The sequence below is a fragment of the Rhinopithecus bieti genome, unplaced genomic scaffold, assembly GCF_001698545.2.
Source record: "Rhinopithecus bieti isolate Rb0 unplaced genomic scaffold, ASM169854v2 scaffold_42745, whole genome shotgun sequence".
In the NCBI taxonomy this organism is placed as follows: domain Eukaryota; kingdom Metazoa; phylum Chordata; class Mammalia; order Primates; family Cercopithecidae; genus Rhinopithecus; species Rhinopithecus bieti.
In genome coordinates this window covers 3,897,792-3,910,053 of record NW_016819184.1, presented here as the reverse complement: position 1 = coordinate 3,910,053, position 12,262 = coordinate 3,897,792, and the positions used below count along the sequence as shown (strand labels likewise).

The 12,262-nt window shown below is 42.4% G+C and overlaps 2 protein-coding genes across 4 annotated transcripts in view; one reads left to right on the top strand and one right to left on the bottom strand.

Moving 5' to 3' along the window:
* DHX32 (DEAH-box helicase 32 (putative)) overlaps window positions 1–5,383 on the bottom strand; it is a 67,563-nt gene extending 62,180 nt beyond the window's left edge. The window contains exon 1 of the mRNA XM_017858623.1: window positions 5,294–5,383. The gene's annotated coding sequence lies outside the window, so the exon portion shown is untranslated. The remainder of the gene's footprint in view (window positions 1–5,293) is intronic.
* The window catches only part of FANK1 (fibronectin type III and ankyrin repeat domains 1), a 120,355-nt gene that overhangs the window by 1,139 nt on the left and 106,954 nt on the right, over window positions 1–12,262 (top strand). The gene's annotated exons all lie outside the window — the stretch shown is intronic.

Sequence of the window (12,262 nt, the reverse complement as noted above, 5' to 3'; positions counted from 1 at the left end):
TTATAATATGGCTTCATAGATTTTTGTACAGTATTTGTCGTTTGCATTTACAGCTCTTTGATTCATTACATTTTTTTAAGTGAAAGAAATTTAGCATACAACAATGCTAAAATTTTTGTTTTATGTCAAACTGATGCCAGGCTGTGTATATTCCCGCCTTAGAGAAGAAGTGAGTTGAAATATAACTTTTAAAAAACAACAACTTGGCCAGGCCCGATGGCTCACGCCTGTAACCCCAGCACTTTGGGAGGCTGAGGCGGGCGGATCACGAGGTCAGGAGATTGAGACCATCCTGCCCAATGTGGTCAAACCTTATCGCTACTAAAATAGAAAAAAAAAAAAAAATAGCAAGTTAGGCACGGTGGCGCGCGCCTGTAGTTCCAGCTGCTTGGCTTGGGGTAGGGGACTCGCTTGAACCCGGGAGGCGGAGGTTGCAGTGAGGCCAGATGGCACCACTGCACTCCAGCCTGGCGACAGAGCCAGACTCCATCTCAAAAAAAAAAAAAATTTATTTCTTCAGATTTATGTTATTGTTTACATGTGTAAACTATAATTTCAAGTTCTTCGGTGGTCGCTGTCTTTATCCATTCATTCATTTATAGTACCTAGTATGTTGCAGCTCTGTTCTAGGGATTGGGGATTGAACAATAGATAGGAGGGTGTTAGTTCTGGTCATCCCAGGAAAACTAAGCAGAGGCTTTTGCTCAAGAACTACTGAGGTCTTGGTGGGGTTCAGAGATTGGGGGAAGAGGAGATGGACAGAAGGCTCCCAAGAGGAAGCCGTACTGGATCTGCAGAATGACCCAGCAAAGAATGAGGGCAAGGGATTCCAGGCAGTGGGAATTACTTGTACATAGGCCCTGAGACCTGAGAGCAGCATGGGTTTGAGGCTCGCAGTAGGAAGACTAGTAAAGCTGTAGCTAAGGAGAGGAGGAGGAAAAAACAGGGTTGGAAGGAGGGAGGAGAAATGAGATAAGGCTGGAAAAGTCAACCGGAGCCACATCAGAAATGTCCTGTAACCATGTGAGAAATGTGTTACATATGTGAACTATACATTTATATCTCATGTCATTTACATATTTATACCTGGGGAATGACTAAATTTATTTCTTTCCACATATTCTTAAATGATTTCGTCAATTTAATTTAAAATAGTTCAATCACCATTTAGCTCAAGTTTGTTTTGTTTTGTTTGTTTTGTTTTGTTGTGTTTTGTTTTGAGACAGGGTCTTGCTCTGTCAGCCAGGCTGGAGTATAGTGGCGCAATCATAGCTCACTGCGCCCTCGAACTGTTGGGCTCAAGCAATCCTCTCTCCTGAGCCTCCTGAGAAGATGTGGCTACAGGTGTGTGCCACCATACCCAGCGAATTTATTTATTTATTTGGAGACAGAGTTTTGCTCTTGTTGCCCGAGCTGGAGTGCAATGGCATGATCCTGGTTCACCGTAACCTCCGCCTCCTGAGTTCAAGCGATTCTCCTGCGCCTCCCGAGTTCAAGCGATTCTCCTGCTTCAGCCTCCCGAGTAGCGGGATTTACAGGCATGCACCACCACACCTGGCTACTTTTGTACTTTTAGTAGAGATGGGGTTTCTCTATGTTGGTCAGGCTGGTCTTGAAAGCCTGACCTGAGGTGATCCTCCCGCCTCGGCGTCCCAAAGTGCTGAGATTACAGGCGTGAGCCACTGCGCCTGGCCCCTAAATTTTTATTTTTTAAATTTTATTTACTTTGAATAGAGATAAAGTCTGGTTGTGTTGCCCAATTTGTTCTCAAACCCCGGCCTGAAGTGATCCTCCTGCCTTGTCCTCCCAAAGTGCTAAGATTACAGGTGTGAGCCAGCACACACAGCCTGGAAATTCTTTTACAGTCTAATAAACATCATTTGGATAAATATTTACTACCATTCACAGTTCCAAAATATTTAAAAGGACGAGATTAATTGATCTTTGAGGTTTCTTTTAACTTGGAGATTTGTATCCAACCAGATTTCACCTGAGGCTGAAGTTATTTCCTACTGTCAACGATAATGGAAGCACTACAGATGTGACATCAAGTATTAACAGTTATACATAATTACAATTATACTGTCAGCTATATGTTAACAATACATTGTTCATGCCACTATTATCGAACATATTTTAAGCCCCGTTCCTTTTGTTACTGAGAGGTCTAAAATAACATTTTACAAGTATAGTTGAATATAGCATCAGTAAATTGATTATGAGGAAGACTCCTTCATAATTGCTTTTAAGGATTAAACATGAATCTAAGGACAACACCAAGGAACTACTAGAAATAACCCTCGAGTCAGTCTTTTCCATTCTGTTTCCACACATTTAGTTTTCTATTACTTTTAGGAATGACCTTTGTTAACTAAGTCATTAAAATCCAATAAACATAAACTCTTCAGACCCCACAGCTGGATCATACTCTGGCAGCAAGCAGAGGAAGGCAGGGGCTACCACTGTTTTACAGAATAATAGTAAGTCAATGATCCAAGAAATGACTCCCCAGGGAAGGGGCAAATTAAATACGTTCACAACCTTGGGCTGTTGAGAATGGTTTTGGCTCTTGGCTTGCACATTTACATCTTTAGTTATTTTCTTGCTGAACCAACTTCAGTGTTGGAAAGATAGCTCCTGTATAAAATTACATGGAAAACGTACATCACATCCCATTTGTTTTGGGTTTTTGTCCTTTTTTTTTTTTTCTTTGTTGGAAAATAGTTCAATAGTACTGTCTCTTCCCTAATTTCTTAATGAGTGTCAATGCCGAGAGGCGGCTTTGGGTATCTTTAGCCCAAATCTAAGCAAACATATAATCTGAGTAAAAACTGTATATTTATTAAATGCAGCATCAAGAGAAGCCCTCCAGCTCCCACCTGGTGCTGCCTGTTCTGTAAGCTCTTGCTATATATATATTTTAAGAATCTGGGGTTAGTTTAGGCCCAGCAGGCAGCAGTTTTCTGCTACACATCTTTTTTTCTGGTTTTTTGTTTTTTGAGACCGAGTCTCACTCTGTTACCCAGGCTGGAGTGTAGTGGCACTAGCTCGGCTCACTGCAACCTCCGCTTCCCGGGTTCAAGCGATTCTCCTGTCTCAGCCTCCCAAGTAGCTGGGATTACAGGTGTGTGCCATCATGCCTGGCTAATTGTGTAGTTTTAGTAGAGACGGGGTTTCACCATGTTGGTCAGGCTGGTCTCGAACTCCTGACCTCAGGTGATCCACCCACCTCAGCCTCCCAAAGTGCTGGGATTACAGGCGTCTGCCACTGTGCCCAGCCTTTTTCTGTTTTTTGTTGTTGTTGTTGTTGTTTTTAGAGAGACAGGGTCTTGCTGTGTTGCCCAGGTATGCCTCAAACTCCTGGGTTCAAGGGATCCTCCCCCATCGGCCTCCCGAGTACCCAGGACTGCCTGCTGGGCTCACGTATGTTTTTAAAGAAATGGTAGATAGAGATCTAAGGTATTCCAATGACTAAGGAACTGAGGTGAATGACTAAGGGACTGAGACTTCTCTCTCCAAACCTGTTTCTCCACTAGTCTTCCCAGCCTTCCCAGATACTCCAGCCTGAAATAGGAGTCATCCTTGGCTCCTCATTTTTACTCACCAACCCTCACCCCACCGTACCCCATCCACCAGCAGGTCTGTTTATTCCGCTTCCAAAATATACCCCAAATGTGCTTCCTCTCCCTCCCTACTCTAATCATTGATACTCCACGCCACACTGCCGTGCAAATTATGATTGTGAGCTCTAGTGATTTTTGCATGTCTTCTCCCACCGCTAACTGGAAGCCAGAGTGACCTTTCAAAACATACATCAGATCAGATCATGTCACTCTCCTGCCAAAAGCCCTCCGAAGTTCTTATGGTGATCTAGCTGCCTCTTCAAACTCATCACACATCTGATCTTAGACATATTATCCTTCAAGCACATTGGTGTTTTTGTAGTCATTTAAACAAGCTTCTTTCAGATCTGTGGCTCTGAACAAACTTTTCTCTCTGCCAGGAATGCTATTCCCTCCTGCTATGGCAAGTCTAACTCCTAATGTCCTTCAATTTTTGCATAAATTTCACCGGCTCCAGGCCCTCCCTGGTTTCCTAAAGTGGCGGTGCCCCCTCTCTGATGTTATTCTACCTCTGTACTTTTCTCTTAATGGCAATTATCAGAACTTGTAATCATTTTGTTAATATTTAAAACTTCGCTGGACATGGTGGCTCACGCCTGTAATCCTAGCATTTTGGGAGGCCAAGGTGGGCGGATCACCTGAGGTCAGGACTTCGAGACCAGTCTGGCCAACTGGTGAAATCACGCTCTACTAAAAATACAAAATTAGCCAGGCGTGGTGTTGCACACCTATAATCCTAGCTACTCACGTGGCTGAGGCAGGAGAATTGCTTGAACCCAGGAGGCAGAGGTTGCGGTGAGCCAAGATAGTGCCACTGTACTCCAGCCTGGGAGACAAGAGCAAAACTCCGTCTCAAAAAAAAAAAAAAAAAAAAATCTACTTTCTTCACTTGACTGTAGGGTGGTGGAAGAGGTCAGGGGCCCTGTCTGCCCTGTTTGCCATCCTGTCCCTAGTGCCTAACATGGAGTAAACCCTGAACATTCATGGAATAGACAGCACTGCTGTTCACAGATGGATGCCTTACCTGCTTGCATTTCCTTGAGAGTGTTGTGGTGTACTTAAAAAAAGAAAGCCATTTTATTCTACATTATTCTACAACACAAAGGGCTGTGCTCCAGTGAAATATGAAGTGCCTCTTGTGGAGTGTGCTTTGGGTAAAGTTCATTTAAATCAGGTACTTATAAATGTTAGGTCAATTACAAATATGGTGTCCCATTTTCTTTTCTAACCTAAACGAGATGTTTTAAGAGTCTCATTCTATCCGGTAAGATTAAGGAAAGAGGCAAGTAATGATTAAGGAAAGAGGCAAGTAATCTTATTTTTTGGACCAAGTTTCCACAAGGACATAAGACCTAAAAATCTTTACACTCCCGGGCAGTACCTGCTCATTAATTATCTGGGAGACTGGCAAGGATTTAAAAGTAATTTCTTCTTTAAGCCCAGGAATCATTCAAGAAATCTGTATAACAATTTTTTTCTCATTTAGTCTTAACCCCGAAGAATATTAATTCTATCAATTAGGTTATAATTCAAATCTTATCAAGAAATAAATGCTTATGTAAATCAAGATTAAAACTTTAAAAAACAAAAAAACATTTTCAAAGCAGCATCTTTTAAACAGTCCTGTTTTAAAATCCCATCAAAATGCTAAAATTCATCGTGATCCTGACCTCTGATGCTGTCAGCCACAGGAAGGGGCAAAACGACTTGAGGTTTGAAGCTGTGTCTTTCCCGAAGCTCCGGTTCACCAAACATGGTGTCCAGATGGAGTCTGTTCCTCAGAACCTGGGCTTTACTTCTCGACGGGAGAAGGAAGCAGTGTTAAAACTTGTCTGTTCTGAACTAGCCAACCAGATTAAAGGAGGGGTTTGTACATACCAACATCATCCCAGAATGACCTGAATGACTCATTGCATACACACGGTGGTGCAGACTCATTAACAAGTAAACAACTCACACCAGTGCTCTGTGCTCACAGGGCTGGGGGCATTCTTGGGTATTTTTCTTAAGGGAGGCTGGAAGAAGGGAAGAGGCATTCCTTTCTCCTAGAGGCAGGGGTCAGTTCCTTTTGCTGTGCCCCAGGCCCTCCCAGGTTGTTAGAAACTCTTCCAGGCCTTTTCTTGGGAAGGTGTTCTCATCCCCACACTCCTGCCTCCTCCCTCTACCTGTTGTGCACTCCCTGCCCGTCCACCTATTTGTCCTTTAAAACCTCTCTTGGCTGGGCGAGGTGGCTCACACCTGTAATCCCAGCACTTTCGGAGGCCAAGGTGGGCGGATCACTTGAGGTCAGGAGTTCAAGGCCAGCCTGGCCAACAGGGTGAAACCCCTGGGTCTACTAAAAATACAAAGCTTAGCCTAGCGTGGTGGCACATGCCTGTAATCCCAGCTGGTATGGAGGTAGAGGCTGGAGAATCACTTGAACCCAGGATGCAGAGGTTGCAGTGAGCCCAAATGGCGCCATTACTCTCCTGCCTGGGTAACAAAATTAATGAGACTCCGTCTCAAAACAAAACAAAAAACCTCTCTTGGACATCACCATCTCTTAGAAACTTTGCATGTTTCTAACTCCGCCACCCCAAATCAGAGTTAATTTCTTCCTCCTCAGTACTGTGTCTGCATTGTATTAATACTTTTGTCAGTCCAACATGTAGTCAATATATATTTATATGTTCCACTCTCCCTTGAGAAGTTTTCTTGAGACAGGGATAAAATCTTCTTTCTAGACTCTAGTGAATCGTTTTAGTCATGTTGGTGTGAGTAAATGAAGGAATGGGACGATCAGACACAGACTTTCAGTTTTTAAAATGACCATACAGGCCTAGTCAGCCTGAGAGAAACGAAACAAGTTAATTAGCTTATTCAGCTACTTGGGAAGCTGAGGCTGGAGGACTGCTTGAGCCTAGGAGTTTGGATCCAGCCTGGGCAACATGTCGAGACCCCATCTCTAATTTTGTTTAAGTTTTATTTTTTTAATTTAAATTAACATATTCAGGCTAGTGCCCGTTCTTTAGTTCTCTGCTGAAGTAATTCACCCTAAATTGAAACTAGCATTGCTAGTTTAGTGTATTACTCCTCTCTAGGCATTCTCTCTCTTTCTCTCTCTCTCTCCATATATATATATATATAGAAATTTTTTTTTTTTTTTTTTGGAGACAGAGTTTCACTCTTGTTGCCCAGGCTGGAGTGCAATGGCGCAATCTAGGCTCACTGCAACCTCCGCCTCCTGGGTTCGAGCGACTCTTCTGCTTCAGCCTCCCGAGTAGTTGGCACCACAGAATGTGTATGACCACACCTGGCTAATGTTTTGAGCTGAAGTCTCACTTTGTTCCCCAGGCTAGTCTTGCCACTAGCCTAGTTTTTCTCTGTGTTATTAGGGCCTCAGTGTCCTTGAACTGCAAGGAGTTAACGTTGAGTGTAGTATTAGGAAAACCTATCTTCCACTCATGAAAAGTCAGTCATTTTTTTAAAAAAAGATTCCACAATTACAAGCAGAAACAAATTAAAAGGTTGTATACCTACTCTTTGAAAAACACAGCTTACAAAAACCAAACGTAAGAAGTATGTATACCTCTATATTTATTAAATAAATAGAATCTGGCCGGGAACGGTGGCTCACATCTGTAATCCCAACACTTTGGGAGGCCGAGGCGAGTGGATCACGAGGCCAGGAATTCAAGACCAGCCTGGCTAAGATGGTGAAATCCCGTCTCTACTAAAAAAATACAAAAAATTAGCTGGGTGCGGTGGCAGGCACCTGTAATCCCAGCTACTCAGGAGGCTGAGACAGGAGAATCGCTTGAACCCGGGGGTCATAGGTTGCAGTGAGCTGAGATGGCGCCATTGCACTCCAGCCTGGGTGACAGAGTGTGACTCCCTCTCTAAAAAAAAAAAAGAGAAATAAAATAAAATAATAAAAAAAATAGAATCCATAATTTAAAACTTTCTCACAAAAACAATCCCCAGTTCCTGATGGCATCACTGGTGAATTCTTAAATGAAAGGGAAAACATAACACCAACATTACAGATTTTGTTTTTTTTTTTAATTTTAGGGACAGGGTCTCACTGTGTTGCCAACATGCTGGAGTGCAGTGGCTATTCACAGTCACACTCCAGTGATCCTCCCACCTCAGCCTCTTGAGTAGCTGGGACTACAGGCTGCAGAAACTTTTTAAGAGAACAAAAATAAAGGGAACTCCTGAGCTCAAGCAATTCTCCTACCTTGGCCTCCCAAAGTGCTGGGATTACAGGCGTGAGCCACTGCGCCCGGCAACTGCGCCCAGCTTAATGTGCTGTTTTTAAAAATGACTTTTGGGTTTGTGTTCATGTGACTGATTAGCCTGTAGTTTTACTTACTGTAATTTTTTAGACTACTTTTGGTATCAAGTTTATTGTAATCTCAAAAAATGAGCATGGCTCTGTTCCCTTTATTTTTGTTCTCTTAAAAGTTTCTGTAGCCTGTAGTCCCAGCTACTCAGGAGGCTGAGGTGGGAGGATCACTGAAACGTGACTGTCAATAACCATTGCACTCCATCGAGCCCGGGCAACGTAGTGAGACTCTGTCCCTCAAATTAAAAGAGAAATTCTGTAGTGTTGGTGTTACTTTTCCCTTTCATTGAAGAATTCACCAGTAAAGCTATCAGGAACTTTGTTTCTGTGGGAAAGTTTTAAATTACAGATCCTACTTATTAATAGACATAGGAGTTACATACTTCTTCTGTTTGGCTTTGGTAAGTTGTGTTTTCAAACAGCAGGTGTACAACCTTTCAATTTGTTTCTGCCTCCAATAATTCTGGAATCTTTAAAAAATGACTTTTCATGATGAATAAAACATAGATTTTACTAATGCTATAATCAGTATTAATTCCTTGCAGATCAAGGACAGTGAGGCCCTGTCTAATAATCCAGAGGCAGAACTTGGATTTGGGAGATAACTCCCGCCTCTTGCACTCTCTGTGACAAGCCTAGTTTCTATATCAAGTGTATCTTAATCTCAAACAATGAGCTTGGCTCTGTTGCCTCTATAGTCTCTTAAAAGTTTCTGCAGCCTGTAGTCCCAGCTACTCAGGAGGCTGAGGTGGGAGGATCCCTTGAGGTCAGGAGTTCAAGGCTGTTTAGTGAAACAATCAGGAATGAGCATTCCCAAGAGAATTAATACAAAAGTAAAATCACCTAGAGCTTTGGAGCAGCTTAAAAAGCCCAGAAAGAAGCGCCAAATGAGAAAATAATCAAATTCAGTGGAAAAACTCACTTGAGGGTATCATTGTCAGCTGGGTTTTCATCCCTTTGATGCACTTCAAATCCTGTGTATCCCACAAAGACTTGCTCCTTTCTGTGGTTCACAATCAACAGAATAGCAGCAACCACCACGAGCCTGAGGGCTGGCTGGTCGTTAATATTCTGCCCCATTTGAAGCAATTCGTCTTTCCCTCATTCGTAAAGATTTCCCAGGTCCATTACAAAAAAAGAAGGAGCAGCCAGGCGCAGTGGCTCATGGCCTATAATCCCAGCTCTTTGAGAGGCCAAGGCGGGCAGATCACCTGAGGTCAGGAGTTTGAGACCAGCTTGGCCAACATGGTGAAACCCCATCTCCATTAAAACTACAAAAATCAGCTGGGCATGGTGGTGTGTGCCTGTAATCCCAGCTACTAGGGAGGCTGAGGCAGGAGAATTGCTTGAACCTGGGAAGTGGAGGTTGCAGTGAGCCAAGATCACCCTACTGCACTCCAGCCTGGGGGACAGAGCAAGACTCTGGGGAAAACAACAACAACAAAAAAAGCATCCTTACCTCCAGGAAGTGTTTTACTCGTGTTAGTTGCTATTTGGCGTTAAACACTTCCCCAGGCCAGTGCGTTAGCCGTTAGCTCCTTACTGAATATTATCTGTAGCAAACAGTAGCTGACTCCTAGCTCTCTTCAGTGAACTTGAATTTATAGAATTCTCATGACTTCTATTTCATCTTGAAACCTAGAGATTTCTTCCTTTTCCTACTGATTTACCTTTCAATTATATGTAGACTGGACCAGTCTCAGCCGTGTTTAGTTGGTCTCTATTCAAACATTGTAGTTTTGTTTCTTGATTACATCTTCAATTATTTTAGTTATTTCTGAGATTCTTCCCTGCAGTTTCTCCAGTTATCTAGAGAAGAGTATGGCAAGGTACAAAGAATGCATGAATAACATTATGAAGGCTGTGAGACTTCAAATAAATGAGTAGCCTCTCTGAGCCTCAGTTTTCTCCTCTGTAAACCAGGAGTAATTTTTACTGAACCAAGGTTGTGCTAAGGATTAATGAAATGTGTGTAAAGCCTTGAGCATTTAATAGGTGATCAAGTGGTAAGTGATGCTGATAAAATGTTTTTATCATGGTAAAATATACAAAGCATAAAACTTACCAGCCTTTTAATCTGAATTATCTTATTGTGATAGGCTTGTTTATAATAAAACCAACTCTTACCTTTTTAATATCTGTAGGATTTAAAGTGATAACTCTTCACTCCTTGTATTTTAACTTGTACCTAATTAGTTAGGCACAACTCTTACTAATTAGTTATCTATTGCTGCATAAGAAATTACCTGAAACTTAATGTCTTCAAACAACAACAAATATTGATTATCTGTGATAGGCAGACTTCTAAGGTGTTCCCCATGATCTCTATGTCGTGGTGTTATACTCTGTATAATCTCTTCCTTTTTAGTGTGGATGGGATCACTTCTCAACCTTTTGGATGAAATTGAGTGAGTATGAGTAGGATCTGTGACTTGTTTCTAACTGACAGAATATTGCAAATGTGATGGGTTGTTACTCCTGGGATGTGTATGTGTGTGTGCATGTGCACACACATGCACATATGGAGAGAGAGAAGAAAGGAGAGGGAAGAGGAGAGTAGGAGGAGGAGGAGAGAGACATGCATTAGGATATGAGATAGACATATTGCTAGCATGCACCCAAGATTCTCCTTGCTGATTTGAGGAAGTGTGTGACCATACTGAGGAAGCCCAACAGCAGGTGGTGTCTAGGACCTGAGGGTGGCCTCCAGCCAATAACCAATAAAAATCATACCGACATAAGGAAATGAATTTTGTCAACAACCTAAATGAGCTTGAACCTAGCTCAGCTGACGCCTTGCCTGCAACCCTGTGAGACCCTACGCAGTGAACCCAGTTAAGTTGTGGCCAGATTCCTGACCCACAGAAAATACAAGAGGAGAAATAAGTTTTTTCTCACTTTTTTTTTCTTTTTTTTTTTGAGACAGAGTTTCACTCTTGTTGCCCAGGCTGGAGTGCAATGGTATGATCTTGGCTCACCACAGCCTCAGCCTCCCAGGTTCAAGCGATTCTCCTGCCTCAGCCTCCCGGGTAGCTGGGATTACAGGCATGCGCCACCACACCCAGTTAATTTTGTATTTTTAGTAGAGACAAGGTTTCTGCATGTTGGTAAGGCTGGTGTCAAACTCCTGAGCTCAGGTGATCTGTCCTCGGCCTCCTGAAGGGCTGGGAATTACAGGTGTGAGCCACTGTGCCTAGCCTTTTCTCATATGTTTATAGCAGCACAATTTGCAACTGAAAAAGTACGAAATCAGTCCATATGCCCATCAGTCAATGAATGGATAAAGAAAGTGTGGTATATATGTACCATGGAATACTACTCAGCTATAAAAAAAAAAAAAATGGCATTTGCAGCAATCTGGATGGAATTGGAGACTTGTTCTACGTGAAGTGACTCAGGAATGGAAAACCAAACATCATATGTTCTCACTCATAGGTGGGAGCAAAGCTATGAGGATGCACAGGCATAAGAATGATACAATTAACTCTGGGAACCCGGGGGAAAGGGTGGGAAGGGGATGAGGGAGAAAAGACTACACACTGGGTACAGTGTAGCCTGCTTGGGTGATGGGTGCACCAAAATCTCAGAAATCACCACTAAAGAACTTATTCATGTAACCAAACACCATCTGTTCCCCAAAAACCTATTGAAATAAAAAATAAATTTTAAGAAAAGGAAGTAAAAAAAAACCCACTTAAAAAAGAATAAACGTGTGTTTTCTTAAATGAAATCCTGACTCACAGAAACTGTATAAGAGAAAATATACTAGACAATATATGTATATTTCCTGAGATGTTCCATTTGTTATGCAACAATACCAAACTAATATATAGCTTCTGTGGGTCCTGATTTGAGAAATGCTTTAGCTGGGTAGTTCTGTCTTGGTTAATATGTTGATTAGGCCTGCAGTCATCTGAATGCTTGACTGAGGCTACGGCAGCCAATTTCAAGATGGCTCACTCAACATGGCTAGCAAGTCAGTGCTGTCTGTTAGTAGGAGACCTCTGTAATGTGATGCATTAACCTCTGTAGGGTTGCTTGAATGTCCTTGCAATATGGTAGCTGCTTTCACCCAGGGTGAGCAAGGTGGAAGCTGCCGTGTATTTTATAATGTAGCCTAGGAAATTTGAACTATCTTTTTGATAACACAGGTCAGCCGTATTTAATATGAGAGAGAACTGCACAAGGCATGGATAGCGGAGGTGAAGATCACTGGGGGCCATCTTGGAGGCTGGCTGCCACAGAGATTAGCAATTGGAATACTGTTTTCAAAGAAACTGTTTTGGCTTCTTATATTTTCTCTGTGATGTTT